The sequence below is a fragment of the Acomys minous genome, assembly GCF_964271855.1.
Source record: "Acomys minous genome assembly, chromosome: 1".
Taxonomy (NCBI): Eukaryota; Metazoa; Chordata; class Mammalia; order Rodentia; family Muridae; genus Acomys; species Acomys minous.
The window spans coordinates 162,973,879-162,987,512 of record NC_140483.1 but is presented as its reverse complement, the minus strand read 5'-3'; positions in this window follow the sequence as shown (position 1 = coordinate 162,987,512).

Genomic DNA, 13,634 nt, shown 5'->3' with positions numbered 1-13,634 from the left:
CGTTTCAATTCTCCAACTCAATAACTCTTGACCTCAAAGCTGTCATATTTCCAACCTGAGCTAAGGGCTTTCCTGCTCCCTAGTACTTTTATCCATTGTACTTTGTTCCACCATACTACTTACTGGAACTAGTAGACATGAAGTCTGGAACTAAGTAGTGACTATGAGCTTGTTCATGTCAATAGCTGAGGTGCCTCATACTGTGCCTGATGCATGAATCAGTGTTTTTGGAACCCACATCAAGGCACAGAGATAGAGATGAATGGTTGTATGTGTTAATATGTCAGCACAAAAGTTGTTTTAACTGACTTGACATACAGCATCACATAAATAACATATGCTTCTGACTGGGTCCCGGGATATAGAGATGAACCTGTGTGTAGGTGTACTTTCTAAAATCTATTTTATTGAAGTTTCTTATGCCATTACCTTCTTTCTCCATCCTAATCCCTTCCAACAGCCCAACAACCCAACAGCCCCATATCCCAACATCGGATAGGGCAGAAATAAGATTAGTAGGGAAAAGGAGTATGGTTCTCTTTAGGTACTTCCTGCAGATTAGGGTTGTTGAGTTTCTTAGTGCATGTGAAATCTTCATTTCAGGATATCTCCAACTTCTTCTGATCAAATTGTGACAACAGCAGCCAGGAGCAGCAGTGCTCCCCTTTTCCTTCATTAAGACAGTAAAGTTCACATACTCTGTTGCTCTCATGGATAAAACAAAATATCTTCTTGGCATGCTATGGGATATATTGAGCATCTTCTCAGAAAGCAGAAAATCTATAAATACCAAGACTTCATTATCAGATACATGGCTTAGCATTTGCATAAATAAATGAATGAATAAATAAATAAGAAAATTCTGACTCAAGGTCATATTTTCCAGTATGATTTACTTATTTATTAAGAATATTTCATTTTCTTTCCTTTTGTAAGTTTATAATTTTAAGAATTGTCTGAATAACGGGAAGTTTTGCTTGGTGAAGGAACTATTATTTTTTAAATGGAGTCATTTGTACAGATACTCATTTAATAAATTCATGTTTATATGATGAAATATTGTCATTTTTATTACTCTTATTCCCTTCCTTAAGCCCCATCCCTCTCCTGATGAAACACATATCAAATTCCCCTCTAAATTTTATGTCCTCTTTTTGTGTGTGAACCACTGAGTTTTAAAAATGAGTTAATTGCCTGGAAATAGATAGATTTTTTAATGTATCTAAGGAAAGGGATCCTTCTGAGGAAAATATTAGAATAAAGAAACTAAACAACTTCCTTGGATTTTTTTTTAGACCTAAGGGGAAATTTGGTTTTGATCTCAAAGTGGAGATGCCAAAAAAAAGTTTATTCCTGTGGAAGAACGTAAGACACCATGAGCCTCATGGGCATATTGGGAGAAGGAAGAAAACCATTAGTCAATGATACCAAGATCTGTATGGTTTCTATCACTCAATAGTGATGATAAAGCTGATTGTGGCAATTTGGTGTAGAATAAGGAAGAACTATGACTTCCAGTGAGGAAACAGGCTGGACGGATCAGAATAGTGCTTTCTTTCTTGGTTGTGATGCCTTCAAAAGCAACTCTCTGTTCCATAAAAATGGGACTTTGCTATTTTAATCTTATATTTATTTGTGAAATTATCCAGTGCTGTGCTCCCCTTCTCTCCTTCTTGCCACTCTCATGCATCCAAGTTCAATGCTGCCCCTCCACTAGTATTCTGTAGATTGTGATATCCACTAGTATTCTGTAGACTGTGATATCCACTAGTATTCTGTAGACTGTGATATTGAAGTTCATTGCAGCTCAGGTTGCTAGTGTCAAGATGCTTAGTAGCTATTCCTCCAACCCCATGGAACATAGCCAACATAGGCATGACTCCTAAACAGGCCAGAAAATGCCACCAAGAAAAACAAGGTGATTTACATCTGTTGAATGTCCCCCCAACACTTGATGGGGACATCTAGTGTTCTTCCCCCATTTGTGGGCTGAAGTAATCAAGGTACTCCCACAGATGAGCCATAAATAGGGTGAGTTTTTCATGAGTCGTGGAGGGTCAGCCTTGGGTACTATATGTTAAGGCAAAGCTATGATTTTTTCCCCTCTCTGTGTCACACCAGTAGGCAGCTTTTGAATTTCCTAATTTCCAGTAATTCCCCTTTTCCAGTCATTCTTCCCTAATCTGCATAATTATATTGCTCATTATCTTAAGTCAGAAACAGTAGCTACAGCAAGAAAAAGCTTTCCCAAATACACTGAAACTTTGTTAGGTCTGTTTATGTCATGATGGAAAAAAAAATCTATGGTCATTAAATAGCTATACTATTTGTGTTTGCCAGAAAAACTACTAAAGCTGTATTTTATCATCTAACCTAGTGGCTGATTTGAAAAATATACTTGGGAATTTCAGGTGAAAGTGAATGAATGCTTTAATCTAGATAAAAATTCTCAAATATGTAGAGAAAGAAGGACCAAGAAATGAAAATTCTTCTTACCGATTTGGGGAGAGAGCTGTGACACACAGTAAGTGGTGCAGGTTTACAGTAGCTTTAAGAACATGAGTCTGAGCAGAACAGAGCATGCCGTCGGTAGGCAAAATGACATACTGGCCTCATCTGTGCTCTGTGAAGCAGAACAGATATCCTGATAAACACACAGTCCTGTCACCACTGATACCAGCCACAAATGCTGTCACACATGGAAAAATGTTACAGTTTCAACCTTAAGTCACTGATTGATTTACCCAAAATATACGTTTTCTGCTGCTGGCTTCAACCTTGGCTATTTTCTGGACAAGAAAGAAGATCAGCAAATGATTTTCTTATTTTCCGAAGACCAGTTCTTCATCACCAGTCATAATTAAGTGAACCAGGCAATGTTTCCTCAAACAAAATGACCAGGAACCACAGATTTAGACTTGAATTCCAATGGAGGCATCATTTATACAGATTATGAGTAGCTCACACTTTGGTTCTCTGGGATTTGAGCACTTTATCGAAGGACTTTTTAAAGTCCTCTGTTCTAATGGTCAATACTGGAACAAGAGAACATTATTTGTTAAATCAAACACTTTTGGTCCAGTCTTCAAATCTGAAATGTTCAAAAGCTGTAAAAATAGCCCCTAATACTGCAGTGCTCTCCCTGGCACATAAGCCATTCATTTGTCTTCCTGGATGCTGAAACATCAGCACTGTAAGTACCAGACTGTATTCAGATTTTGGAGAGATGAATGACCACACTTACAGATTTGTTTTCTTTGCATTTATTCAACAAGATTATTGAGACCAAAAAAAAAAAAAAAAAGATTACTGAGATATATTTGTTATGTAGTTCTAAGGGAAAATTAGACTTGTTTTTACTGCATGGGATATGCCAATTGTGAGATAAGCATAAATTGTTAATAAACTGAGCAAAAATTATTGCACACTTACCGTGTGCCAAACAATGCGTCAAGAGATGAATGCTAATGGGATTGACTAGAAACAGGTAGGGCCGGGGAAATGGATCAGCTGGTAAATGCTTGCTGGGAGAGAACAAGGACCTGAATTCAATCTTATGAACCTATGCAGTGGTGGAGGACAGTCATAGTACAGTACATGTGGGTAAAACCCAGGGGTAAGGTAGGAGAGCAGGAAGATCTCTTGAGTTCCCTGGCCAACCCGCCCAGCTTGGCTGAGACATTCCAGGCCAATGAAAGGCACTGTTGGAACAAAAAGATAGTATAGTATGTGAAAAATGACTCCTAAAGGTTGCACCTGCACAGACTTGGACATGTACACACATACACCCACTCACACATTCAAACACACATACTCATACACTCATGGAGACCAACACACACACACACACACACACACACACACACACACACACACACACTCAAAATATACTCTCACACAGACACACACACCCTTAACCATTTATAAGCACACACACACAGAGACTAATACACATACATAGCATATACAGAGAAAGAAAAGGTAAAATTCCAGGAATATAACCCTGCTATAGATTGTCATTTGATATTATGTGTGGCAATATGGAAATGCTATTAAATTTTAAAATTCAAAGTTTATTTTTATAGTATTTGGGGCAGTCACATGAGGATTTCTTAGGCTAGAATGACCTGGGGTAGCTATATCCTTTTGTATTTTTTTTTTTTTTTTAATGTTGTGACTCTTACCTATCATTGAAAAATAGGAGTGATTTTTCATGAGTACAATATTGGTTTAATTTTATTTTTGTCACCACAATCAACTGTTTGTGTTTATGATTTATGCTTAGTTTTGATTCTTTGAACACCAATATAATCAGAGTCTTCAAAAGTTTCATCAGACTTGGAGTTCACATTTTTTTTTCTAATATATCTGAAGACCCTTTCCTAGGGACACCATGTGCCTGATGGGGATAACCTGTTCCCCATGGGGAGACACTGATGCTCTGGCTTTATGTAGGTAACACTTTCTTCTGTTCTGAGCAGACACTGAAGGGCTGCATGTTGGAATCAACCCAGGATGTCTCCGGCCAAATCTCTTAGTGTTAGAGAGATAACTGTCGTGGTGAAACTAAATTCTGGATAAAGAAGAAGAAGCTCTTCATCTATGGAAGCAGGACCCTTGAACCCAGGACTTAGGCTGGCGAAGTAGCCAGTGGCCCTCATTGTCAAAAGAAAAATGTATACCTTCTATGGAAAGCTAGGACATTCCAACAAAAATCTTCTAAAGTTCACATATATATATATATATATATATATATATATATATATATATATATATGTATATCATTAAGATGTGGGTGTTACTAGTATTTTGGTGCCATATATGCTAGAACCAAAGTCATCACCAAATATTTGGCAGTTACTACTGTTTCTGTAGAAACTGCAACAAGTGTTTTAGATATCACTCCTGGACATGTACCAGTAACATGTTCTACCATATAACAAGAACATGTACTCAATTATGTTCATCGCAGCCTAACTTGTAATAGGCAGAATTTGGAAACAACCTAGATGTCCTTCAACCAAAGAATGGATAAAGAAACTGTGGTACATTTATATTATATGGAATACTACTCAGCTATTAAAAACAACAACATCATGTAATTTGCAGGCAAATGGAGGGAACTAGAAAGTATCATCCTGAGTGAGGTAACCCAGACCCAGAAATATACACATGGTGTAAACTCACTTATAAGTGGATATTAGCCCAACATAGATATCCTCTGAGAGATCAACTTTAATACTTTTACAGGTATTTGTAATAGATGTAAAACCCAGAAATAACATTTCTATTATAATTTAGTTAAAGGCATATCTTTGTAAATTCTCCAGTTGCTGTGATAAAACACCATGACAAAAGCAGCTATACAGAGAAAAGCTTTACTTTGGCAGATCAAGGGCATAGCTCACTATGACATGGCAGGGCCTGCTCTCTCACATCCGAGTCATCATGGCAGGGCTGGCTCACCTGCTCCCAGGTCCTCAGGGCAGGGCTCATTCTCCTGCTTCCATGTCCTCAGGGCAAGGCAGGCTCACCCACCCCACTCAGGGCAGGACTGGCCCACTTCCCGCATCCCCAGGACAGGGCCTGCTCTCCCACCCCATACATCATGGCAGGGTCAGCTCACCTGCTCCCATGCCCTCAGGGCAGGGCCAGCTCTCCCACTTCTGTGTCCTTAAGGCAGTGATGGCTCACCTGCTCCAGCATCTTCTGGGCAGGGCCTGCTCTCCTGCTCCCACACCATCATGGCAGGGCTGGCTCTCCTGCTCCTGTGTCCATGTCCTCAGGGTCAGTGCAAGTCTTTCAGTGAACTCCTGTCACTTTCAAGACCTTTTCTCCTCTGTCTCTTTCTTTTCCTTATCTGCTTTCACCCTCTTACAATCTTCCTACCCTTTCCTCTTCCTCCTCCTCCTCCTTTTCCTCTTCTTCCTCCTCCTCTTCTTCTTCCTCCTCCTCTTCTTTTTCCACCTGTCTTCTATTATTCTGTCCCTCCTTCAGCCTCATCTTTTTTTGTTACTGCTAGGTATGAAGCCAAGAGCCTTAAAGTAAATAGTAATTCATTTGGGTTGTATCAGTGTAGCTCCGGAGTTAAAATGTTGGTTCATGCAAACTGTTATTTTTTACTCCTATCAAAAGTAGTTAGCCCACCAACGACCAATATTCCATAAATCTACCCAGCTTATTAAAACTTATATGCAAATCTTTTAATTCCTTCACCTGGTAAAGCTCTTGGTTTATGGAAAGGCTTCTTTGTATTCCCAGAATTGATGGCTTGTAGTGGCCAACTCTTTTCTGACTCTCCTTTATTTCCTTTGTACCAAGCCTTTTAAAACTGACCAATCACAAAATACTCTGAAGTCAAACGTTAGCCAGTGGAGTAAGACAGTTACCAGCTGCAGTAGAAGAAAAACCAAATGAAGTTCTTGCCTTCCTGTGTTTGCTAGGCCACTTTCAGTTTGGGCTTGCTTGCCCTTTTTACACACAAAAAAATCTTTCATTGTGGAATTAGTTTTATTTCTTCATGTCTTTCTTTGTGTGACGTAGAGAATATTTGTTTGCAACAGTTCAGTAACACACAATTCATAGGGAAGATGTTTGTATTTTAGCCTGGAAATAAGACATAGAGTTCTGCAGTAGTCAATAGATTGTTAAATAAATCTAAGGCAACAATTTCAAATACCAACAATGAAACTTTCATATTACTTCTTCTTCTTCCTGAGTCCTTGGAATACTGTCCTCGTAAACACTATGGTGGACTTAGCATGTCGTTCCCTCCCTAGTTGTTTCCCGGGTGTCAAGACACACATGAACTGTAGATATAAGCTCTCCAATGCACTGTGGTTTGGAGCCACCTGCAGTATGTCTGTCTATATCATCTTTCGACTGTATGCACTGGCTCAGAAAAGATTAATTTTCTGAAAATGAAAAGGACAGAGAGGAGATGAGCTGCTTATCAAATATGCACATTTCAGATGGAACTTCACACTCCCTAGAAAGATGTTAGATTGCTGTTAGCTCTCTGGAGCACTCCTGACAATGCGTTATCAGGCTATGTTTGCATGACAGAGGCAGCCCAAGCAGGAAACATTAAATCATATGACTTCTAAGATGGAATCAATCAAGTGAGCGGTACAGCTCCTGAAAACTAATTTCACCTTCATAAGGTCTGGTTATCTGTGCAGCTGACATGAGGTTTGTCAGCCCAATTTCAGTCTGACCAAGTTCAGCACTGCAGCAAGAATTTTAATGAACCAACACTGTAATATGTATGAAAGATGACACTGAGATGAATTCATGAAAAGCCAAGTCACTATCAAATATGAACAATTATGTGTAGGCTCTATAACCAACTTAGGTCATTTGAAATGTCCATTTCAAAGGCCTTCATTCATCTTTTGGTAATTCATTAGCACCCTTTTTATAATTTTTATTAAATATTTTTACATATTTTATTAAATATTTTACATATACATATATGTTATATTCATAGTGATTTGGCTATTTGTTTTGGCGGCCTTGAAGAAAATATCTTTCCTACCTTGGTGAGTCTAAAATTTTGAATGGAGATCAATTCTATCAAATCTTATCATTATCATCTTAAAACATCTAGCTAGACCTAAAAACATCTTATCTCCTAAACGACTAAGCTTAATTGTAAAACTAAACTGTCTAGTCTTCAACCCCATCAGAGACTTAAGAAGGAATAAACTTGATTACCTGAGTGTACAGGGAGTGCAGGTTAGTGGTTTCCCAAATGAGAAGATGTTAGAGAAAGTTTGCTGCTTGAATAGTCACCCAAAATTCTCTAAAATGTTGAGGCATCATCTTCAGCTTTCTGGACCAATATATCTGACAGATATATTTGTGAGACAGGAACCATTGAGGACTTGCTTATCCTGTCTTGGAAGAGTTTGGCCATCAACAATGCCTGCATCCACACTTGCCCTTCTTTAGACAGAATTCTGTCTGTGGTAGAAACAAGGACATTTTCCCCAGTGGTTTGTTTGCCATATTTGAAACTATCTCTATAAGGAGGTTCTTTGATGCTGACATTTCTTTGAGGTAGGCTTAGTGTTGCCAGGAGTTAAGCTGTCTCATTGTATATGTATTTTGAAATAATAAAAACATCTTTAAATATCATATTCTGTATGTCTCTGAGGTTTTTGAAGAGCTTCTCTATTTTACCTTATATTTATATAGAATCATATCTATCTGTTATACCTAGTATGTATATTCTTGTGATAAAAATAGACTAGTAATTATATGACCATGATTTGACCAACTAACAATTAACTTGTGTAACTTACTTATGCTAAACAGCCTGCAGTAGCACTTTCAAAGTATTGGAAGTAAACCTTGTATTATAATTGAGTTGTATGGGTATAATACCTCATATTAGAGTAGAAATATATATGATATGTGAAGAATAATCTTAAATTTGAATTCTATACCAATTTATCTAAAATTAAACTTATTTTCTATCTATATACAAAATTCTATACCTCATTTGCACTTTTATGCACAGATTTTCTTTATATCTAACCATTTGAAAAACCAAAAATGTTGTTCTCAATTAAACAGTTCATAGAACCCCAAGTTAGATGGAGACAGAGCTAAGGCCAATCAGATTTTAAATTTGCATTTGGCTATAGACAAACCAACTCTTCATGTAAAGATGAAATGACTTGAAAAGAATGTCTCTGTGTTAGTTCTCTTCTTGATATTCAGGGAATGTTAGAACATATTTGTCATGATGTCTTCTTCCCACAGATAGCTATATTTATGGATTTTCATTTTCTGTGCAGCGATAGAGGAGGCCATAGGGTTCCAATCTAGGGCCTTGCAAGTGCTAAGCAAACATCCTATCTCTGAACCCATATCAGCCCTTAATGTTTTGAGGCATGTACCTCAGACTGGCCTTGAACTCCATGAAGTTTAGACTGGCCTCAATTTAATGATCCTCCTGCCTCTGCCATGGAGTGCTGTTATTGAGACTGTGCCCAGGGACACTGGGATAGACACTTTTAAAATGTGACAATATATAAGTTTCATAGACAGCCTTTTCATGATCTTTGCTGTATGTGGCATAAAAGTGCATTCTTGAGAGTGTGAACCTATATTTTGGGCCACATTTACAGTGTGGGTATACATTTTATGTGCTCATCCCAGATCTAAATAACATAAAATACTTCCATATTTCACATGCTATTATAATTGCCATGCTTTTTGGAGGTTCTAGACCTTTTTTGTTATCATTAGATTTTTTTAATTCATTTTTTATATTATTATTTTGTTTTGACATAGGGTCTTAATTTATACCTTGGGCTGATGTGGAACTCAGATTGTAACTCAGACTGTCCTTGAAATTGAGGCAATCCTCTCATATCACAGCATCTTAACACTGGAATTATAGTTAGCTAGTCAGCTAAAACAAGACCATTTGTTACCATGCTCATTAGCTCACTGATACTGCAAGATCTTCCTTAAGGAGATGTTGCTCTCTCTACTTAATTTCTTTTGCCTAAGGCTAGTTCCCCCCCCCTCTCTCTCTAATCTCTAATACATCCCACTGAAATTTCCTCTCCTTCCATTCCTCCCTGTCCCTATACCCCATCAGATCCACTCCTCCTCTGATATCCCCAGGATATCAGCCCAACACTGTTCAAAAAGATACAAGACTACATACAAACTCTTATATCAAGGCTGAGCAAGGCAACCTACTAGGAAGAAAAGGTCCCAAGGTCAAGCAAAATAGTAAGAAACATCCCCTCCGCCTCTGTTAGGAATCCCACAAAAACTCCAGGCTAACAACCATAACATATATGCAGAGGACATAATGCAGACCCAAGCAAGCTCCATGGTTTCCACTTCAGTATCTGTGAGTCTTATGAGCCCTATTTAGTTGATTCTGTGGGTTGTGCTCTCCTGGTTTATGGAACCCTTCTGGCCTCTAAAGTTCTTCTATACCCTCTTCTGCAACAATCCTCAACTTCAAGGGGAGGAAGCCTTGGAGTGATCACCAAATTGGTTATCTCCAATTTAGGCTATCTCTTTCAGCTTAATTTTTAGCTCCTATCAGCTGCTGGTGGAGGCCCTTGGGGCTGTTTTAGATCATTAACCCTTCACTAATCATAGCTGCTGATCTGAACTATATCTGTCCAGATTGTCTGATGGTTTAATGCTGTAACTTCCCCTCTTTGTTAATTACATAGTTATGATTTTTGGGGGGTGGGGTTCGAAATAGGGTTTCTCTGTGTAGCCTTGACTGTCCTGGACTTGCTCACTTTGCAGACCAATTTGGCCTCAAACTCACAGAGTTCCATATGCCTGTGCCTCCCCCAATGCTAAGATTATAGACATATGCCACTGTGCCTGGTGAAAACAACTCTTTTTTAAAGTGAATTTTATAGTAAAGAATTTACTATGTATTGTTTATTTATTTATGTATTAAGACTCACAATATGATGTGATGATGTGCATATGGAAAATAAAATGATTACTATAGTGAATTAAATTAGCATAATAAACATATCAAATAACTATCCATATCCTTTTTGTATTTTCATTTATGGCAAGAATAGCTGTACTGATTACTAGAGTCCATTTCATATCAAGAATAGTGCAGTGATCCGTAGAGCTGTCCATATGCCATGCACAGGCACTGATTCTTAGAATCCACCTAAACTTCATGCAAGGATGCATTACACATTGAGAAAAAGGATTTAATCAGCCACAATTTCAGGAGTTCAGTCCATAATTGCTTAGCTCCACACTCCTGGGTAGAACAGGCTGGAAGAAGCAAATGGTGGGGTGAACTTTTGAGTGCCTAGTAGTATTTTATTATATTTTGAACATTGTGTGTAAAACTAGACCATCAGTGTGCATACTAGACTCTTTTCCTATAAAACCTTTTCTAGTATGTATAGTTTGGGCTCATCATCTCAATTAGAGTATTGAATGATATTTGGATTTGTCAGACTCGGTTTACTTTTTGTTCCTTCCTATTTTCAGTGTTTGCCCCTCCAGAGAATTTTACTAAATTCCAGTGAGCTTTGTCTTCAAGGCATTTAAATGCTCAGAACTGCCCTAAGGGTATTTCCATTGGCCTGGATACATGACTCAATCAGTAGTAGAATACTTGGCTAGTTTGTGCACTTCCCAGCCAAACTAACATCAAAAAGCAAAGGGGGAAAAGAGAATTAAATATAGTCCTTAAAATATTGTTCTCAAATATTTCTTAAAAACTAGTCATAGGTGATAGCCACTGCGAATATGGAATCTCTCTTCTTGGCATTTTAGATCTTGGTTGGTAATAGGCTATCATCTGGATTTTTTTGTTTGCTTATTTTGTTTTTGTTTTTGTTCTGTTTTCTGTCTTCCTGTATTAAGTATAGCTTGGATCAAATTTGCAATGAGAATGTGGCTTTATTTTTCCCCTAAGGTTCATTTGTTGGAAGCTTGTAATTGGATATTACAGTGCAGGAGACCATAGAATGTAAAAGGGCTGGGGTCTACTGGTAGGTGTTGAGGGCTTACTAAGGATGTGTATTAGGAAGGCTTTTTAAATTAATTTATTCAAATTACAACTCAATTGTTTTCCCATCACTTGTATCCTTCCGTTCCTTCTACCATCCCACCCCCACCCTATTACCCTCCCTTACGTCCATATCTGAAGGGGATCTCCTCCCCCACTTTATGGTCACAGGCTAACAAGGCTCATCTTAGTAGTCTGCCTATTCTTTCTTTGAGTGCCACCAGGGCTCCCCACAAAGGGGAGGTCATGAAATATGGGGCACCAGAGCTCATATCAGAGTTAGTCCCTGCTCTCCACATCACTGTGGAGGATGTCCTGTCCATTGGTTAGATTAGAGTAGGGGTTCGGTGTTTACTACTTGTATTGTCCTTGGTTAGTGCAATAGTTTGAGCAGACACCCCGGAGCCCTGTACGACCCGTTATGATGTTCCTCTTGTAGATTTCTAAGATCCTCTGGATCTTTCTATTTCCCCATCTCCTATATTTCTCTTACCTAGAGTCCCAATAGAATGTCCTCACATCTGTCCCAATCTCTTGGTAAGTGAAGACATTCATGGGGCATGCCTTTTGGGCTAGTGTCCAATTATAAGTGAGTATATATTATGTGAATCTTTCTGTTTCTGCGTTAACTCACTCAATATGATCATTTCTAATTTCCTCCATTTGTTTACAAATTTCTGGATTTCCTTGTTTTTTATACCTGAGTAGTATTCCATAGTGTAAATGTACCACCATTTCTTTATGCATTCTTCCACTGAGGGACATTTAGGCTGTTTACAGATTCTGGCTATTATGAATAAGACTGCTTTGAACATGGTTGAGCACATATCTATGCTGTGTGGTGGAGCATTTTCTAGGTATATTCCTTGGAGTGGAATAGCTGGGTCTTGAAGAAGCCCTATTCTCATTTTTCTGAGAAAGCACAAGATAGATTTCCAAGGTGGTTGTAACAGTTTGCATTCCCATTAGCAATGAAGCAGTGTTCCTCTTTCTCCACATCCTCTCCAGAATGTGGTGTCACTTCAATTTTTGGTCTTAGCCATTCTGATGGGTGTAAGACCAGAGACATTAAATCAGTTAGAGGAAAAAGTGGGGAAGAGCCTGGAACACATTGGCAGAGGAGACAACTTCCTGAAAAGAACACCAACAGCCCAGGCCTTAAGGTCAACAATTAACAAATGGAACTTCATGAAGCTGAGAAGCTTCAGTAAGGCAGGAGACACTGTCAACAGAAGAAAGCGACAGCCTACAGACAGGGAAAAGATCTTCACCAACTCTACATCTGACAAAAATCTAATATCCAAAATATATAAAGAACTCAAGAAATTAAACACCACCAAACCAAATAATCCAATTATTGGATTGGGGCTCAGACCTAAACAGAGAATTCTCAACAGATGAATATCGAATGGTTGAGAAACACTTAAAGAAATGCTCAATGTCATTAGTCATCAGAGAAATGCAAATCAAAATGATTCTGAGATTCCATCTTAGGAAGGAATTTTGAACACCAGTTTCTCTTCGGTTTTCTTATGGAATTTTTCTGTCCTGAATTGAATTCTTTTCTGCTGTGAACCATGCGAGCTTCTATTGGTGCTGTGCCCTAGACACTCCATATAATGAGAGACAAATCAGCTTCTTCCAGAGGCAAAACATGACTACTAGGAAAGTGTCTTTGAGATATGTGAGTACAGCTGCACATATGAACACACAGGGTTGTCACTGCATGTGTGAGATCCATACAAACTAAAGCTAGACAAAATCCTAAGAGGGAATGGGGAAGAGAATACAAAGCCAAACCATAGTCAAGGAAGCATTGGCAATTTATAGCTAAAGAGAAGGAGAGAGACAGTTCTTTTTAAGTGTGTTGTTCCTAGTAAGTCAGTCATGTTCCAGTTATTTTGAGTTCTTTTATTTACCACTTAAAGGTCATTTATGTTGTTACAGATAAGTAGTTCATTTCCTGAACTTTTTAGAGTTTGATTATAAGAATATGTATAAGTTAAAAGTCATGTTCCATGTTCCAGAGAGAAGTCACACATCTACATAAAATATATGAGCAGCACAAATTGGACTTTATAAGTATAAAGGAAAAAAAGAG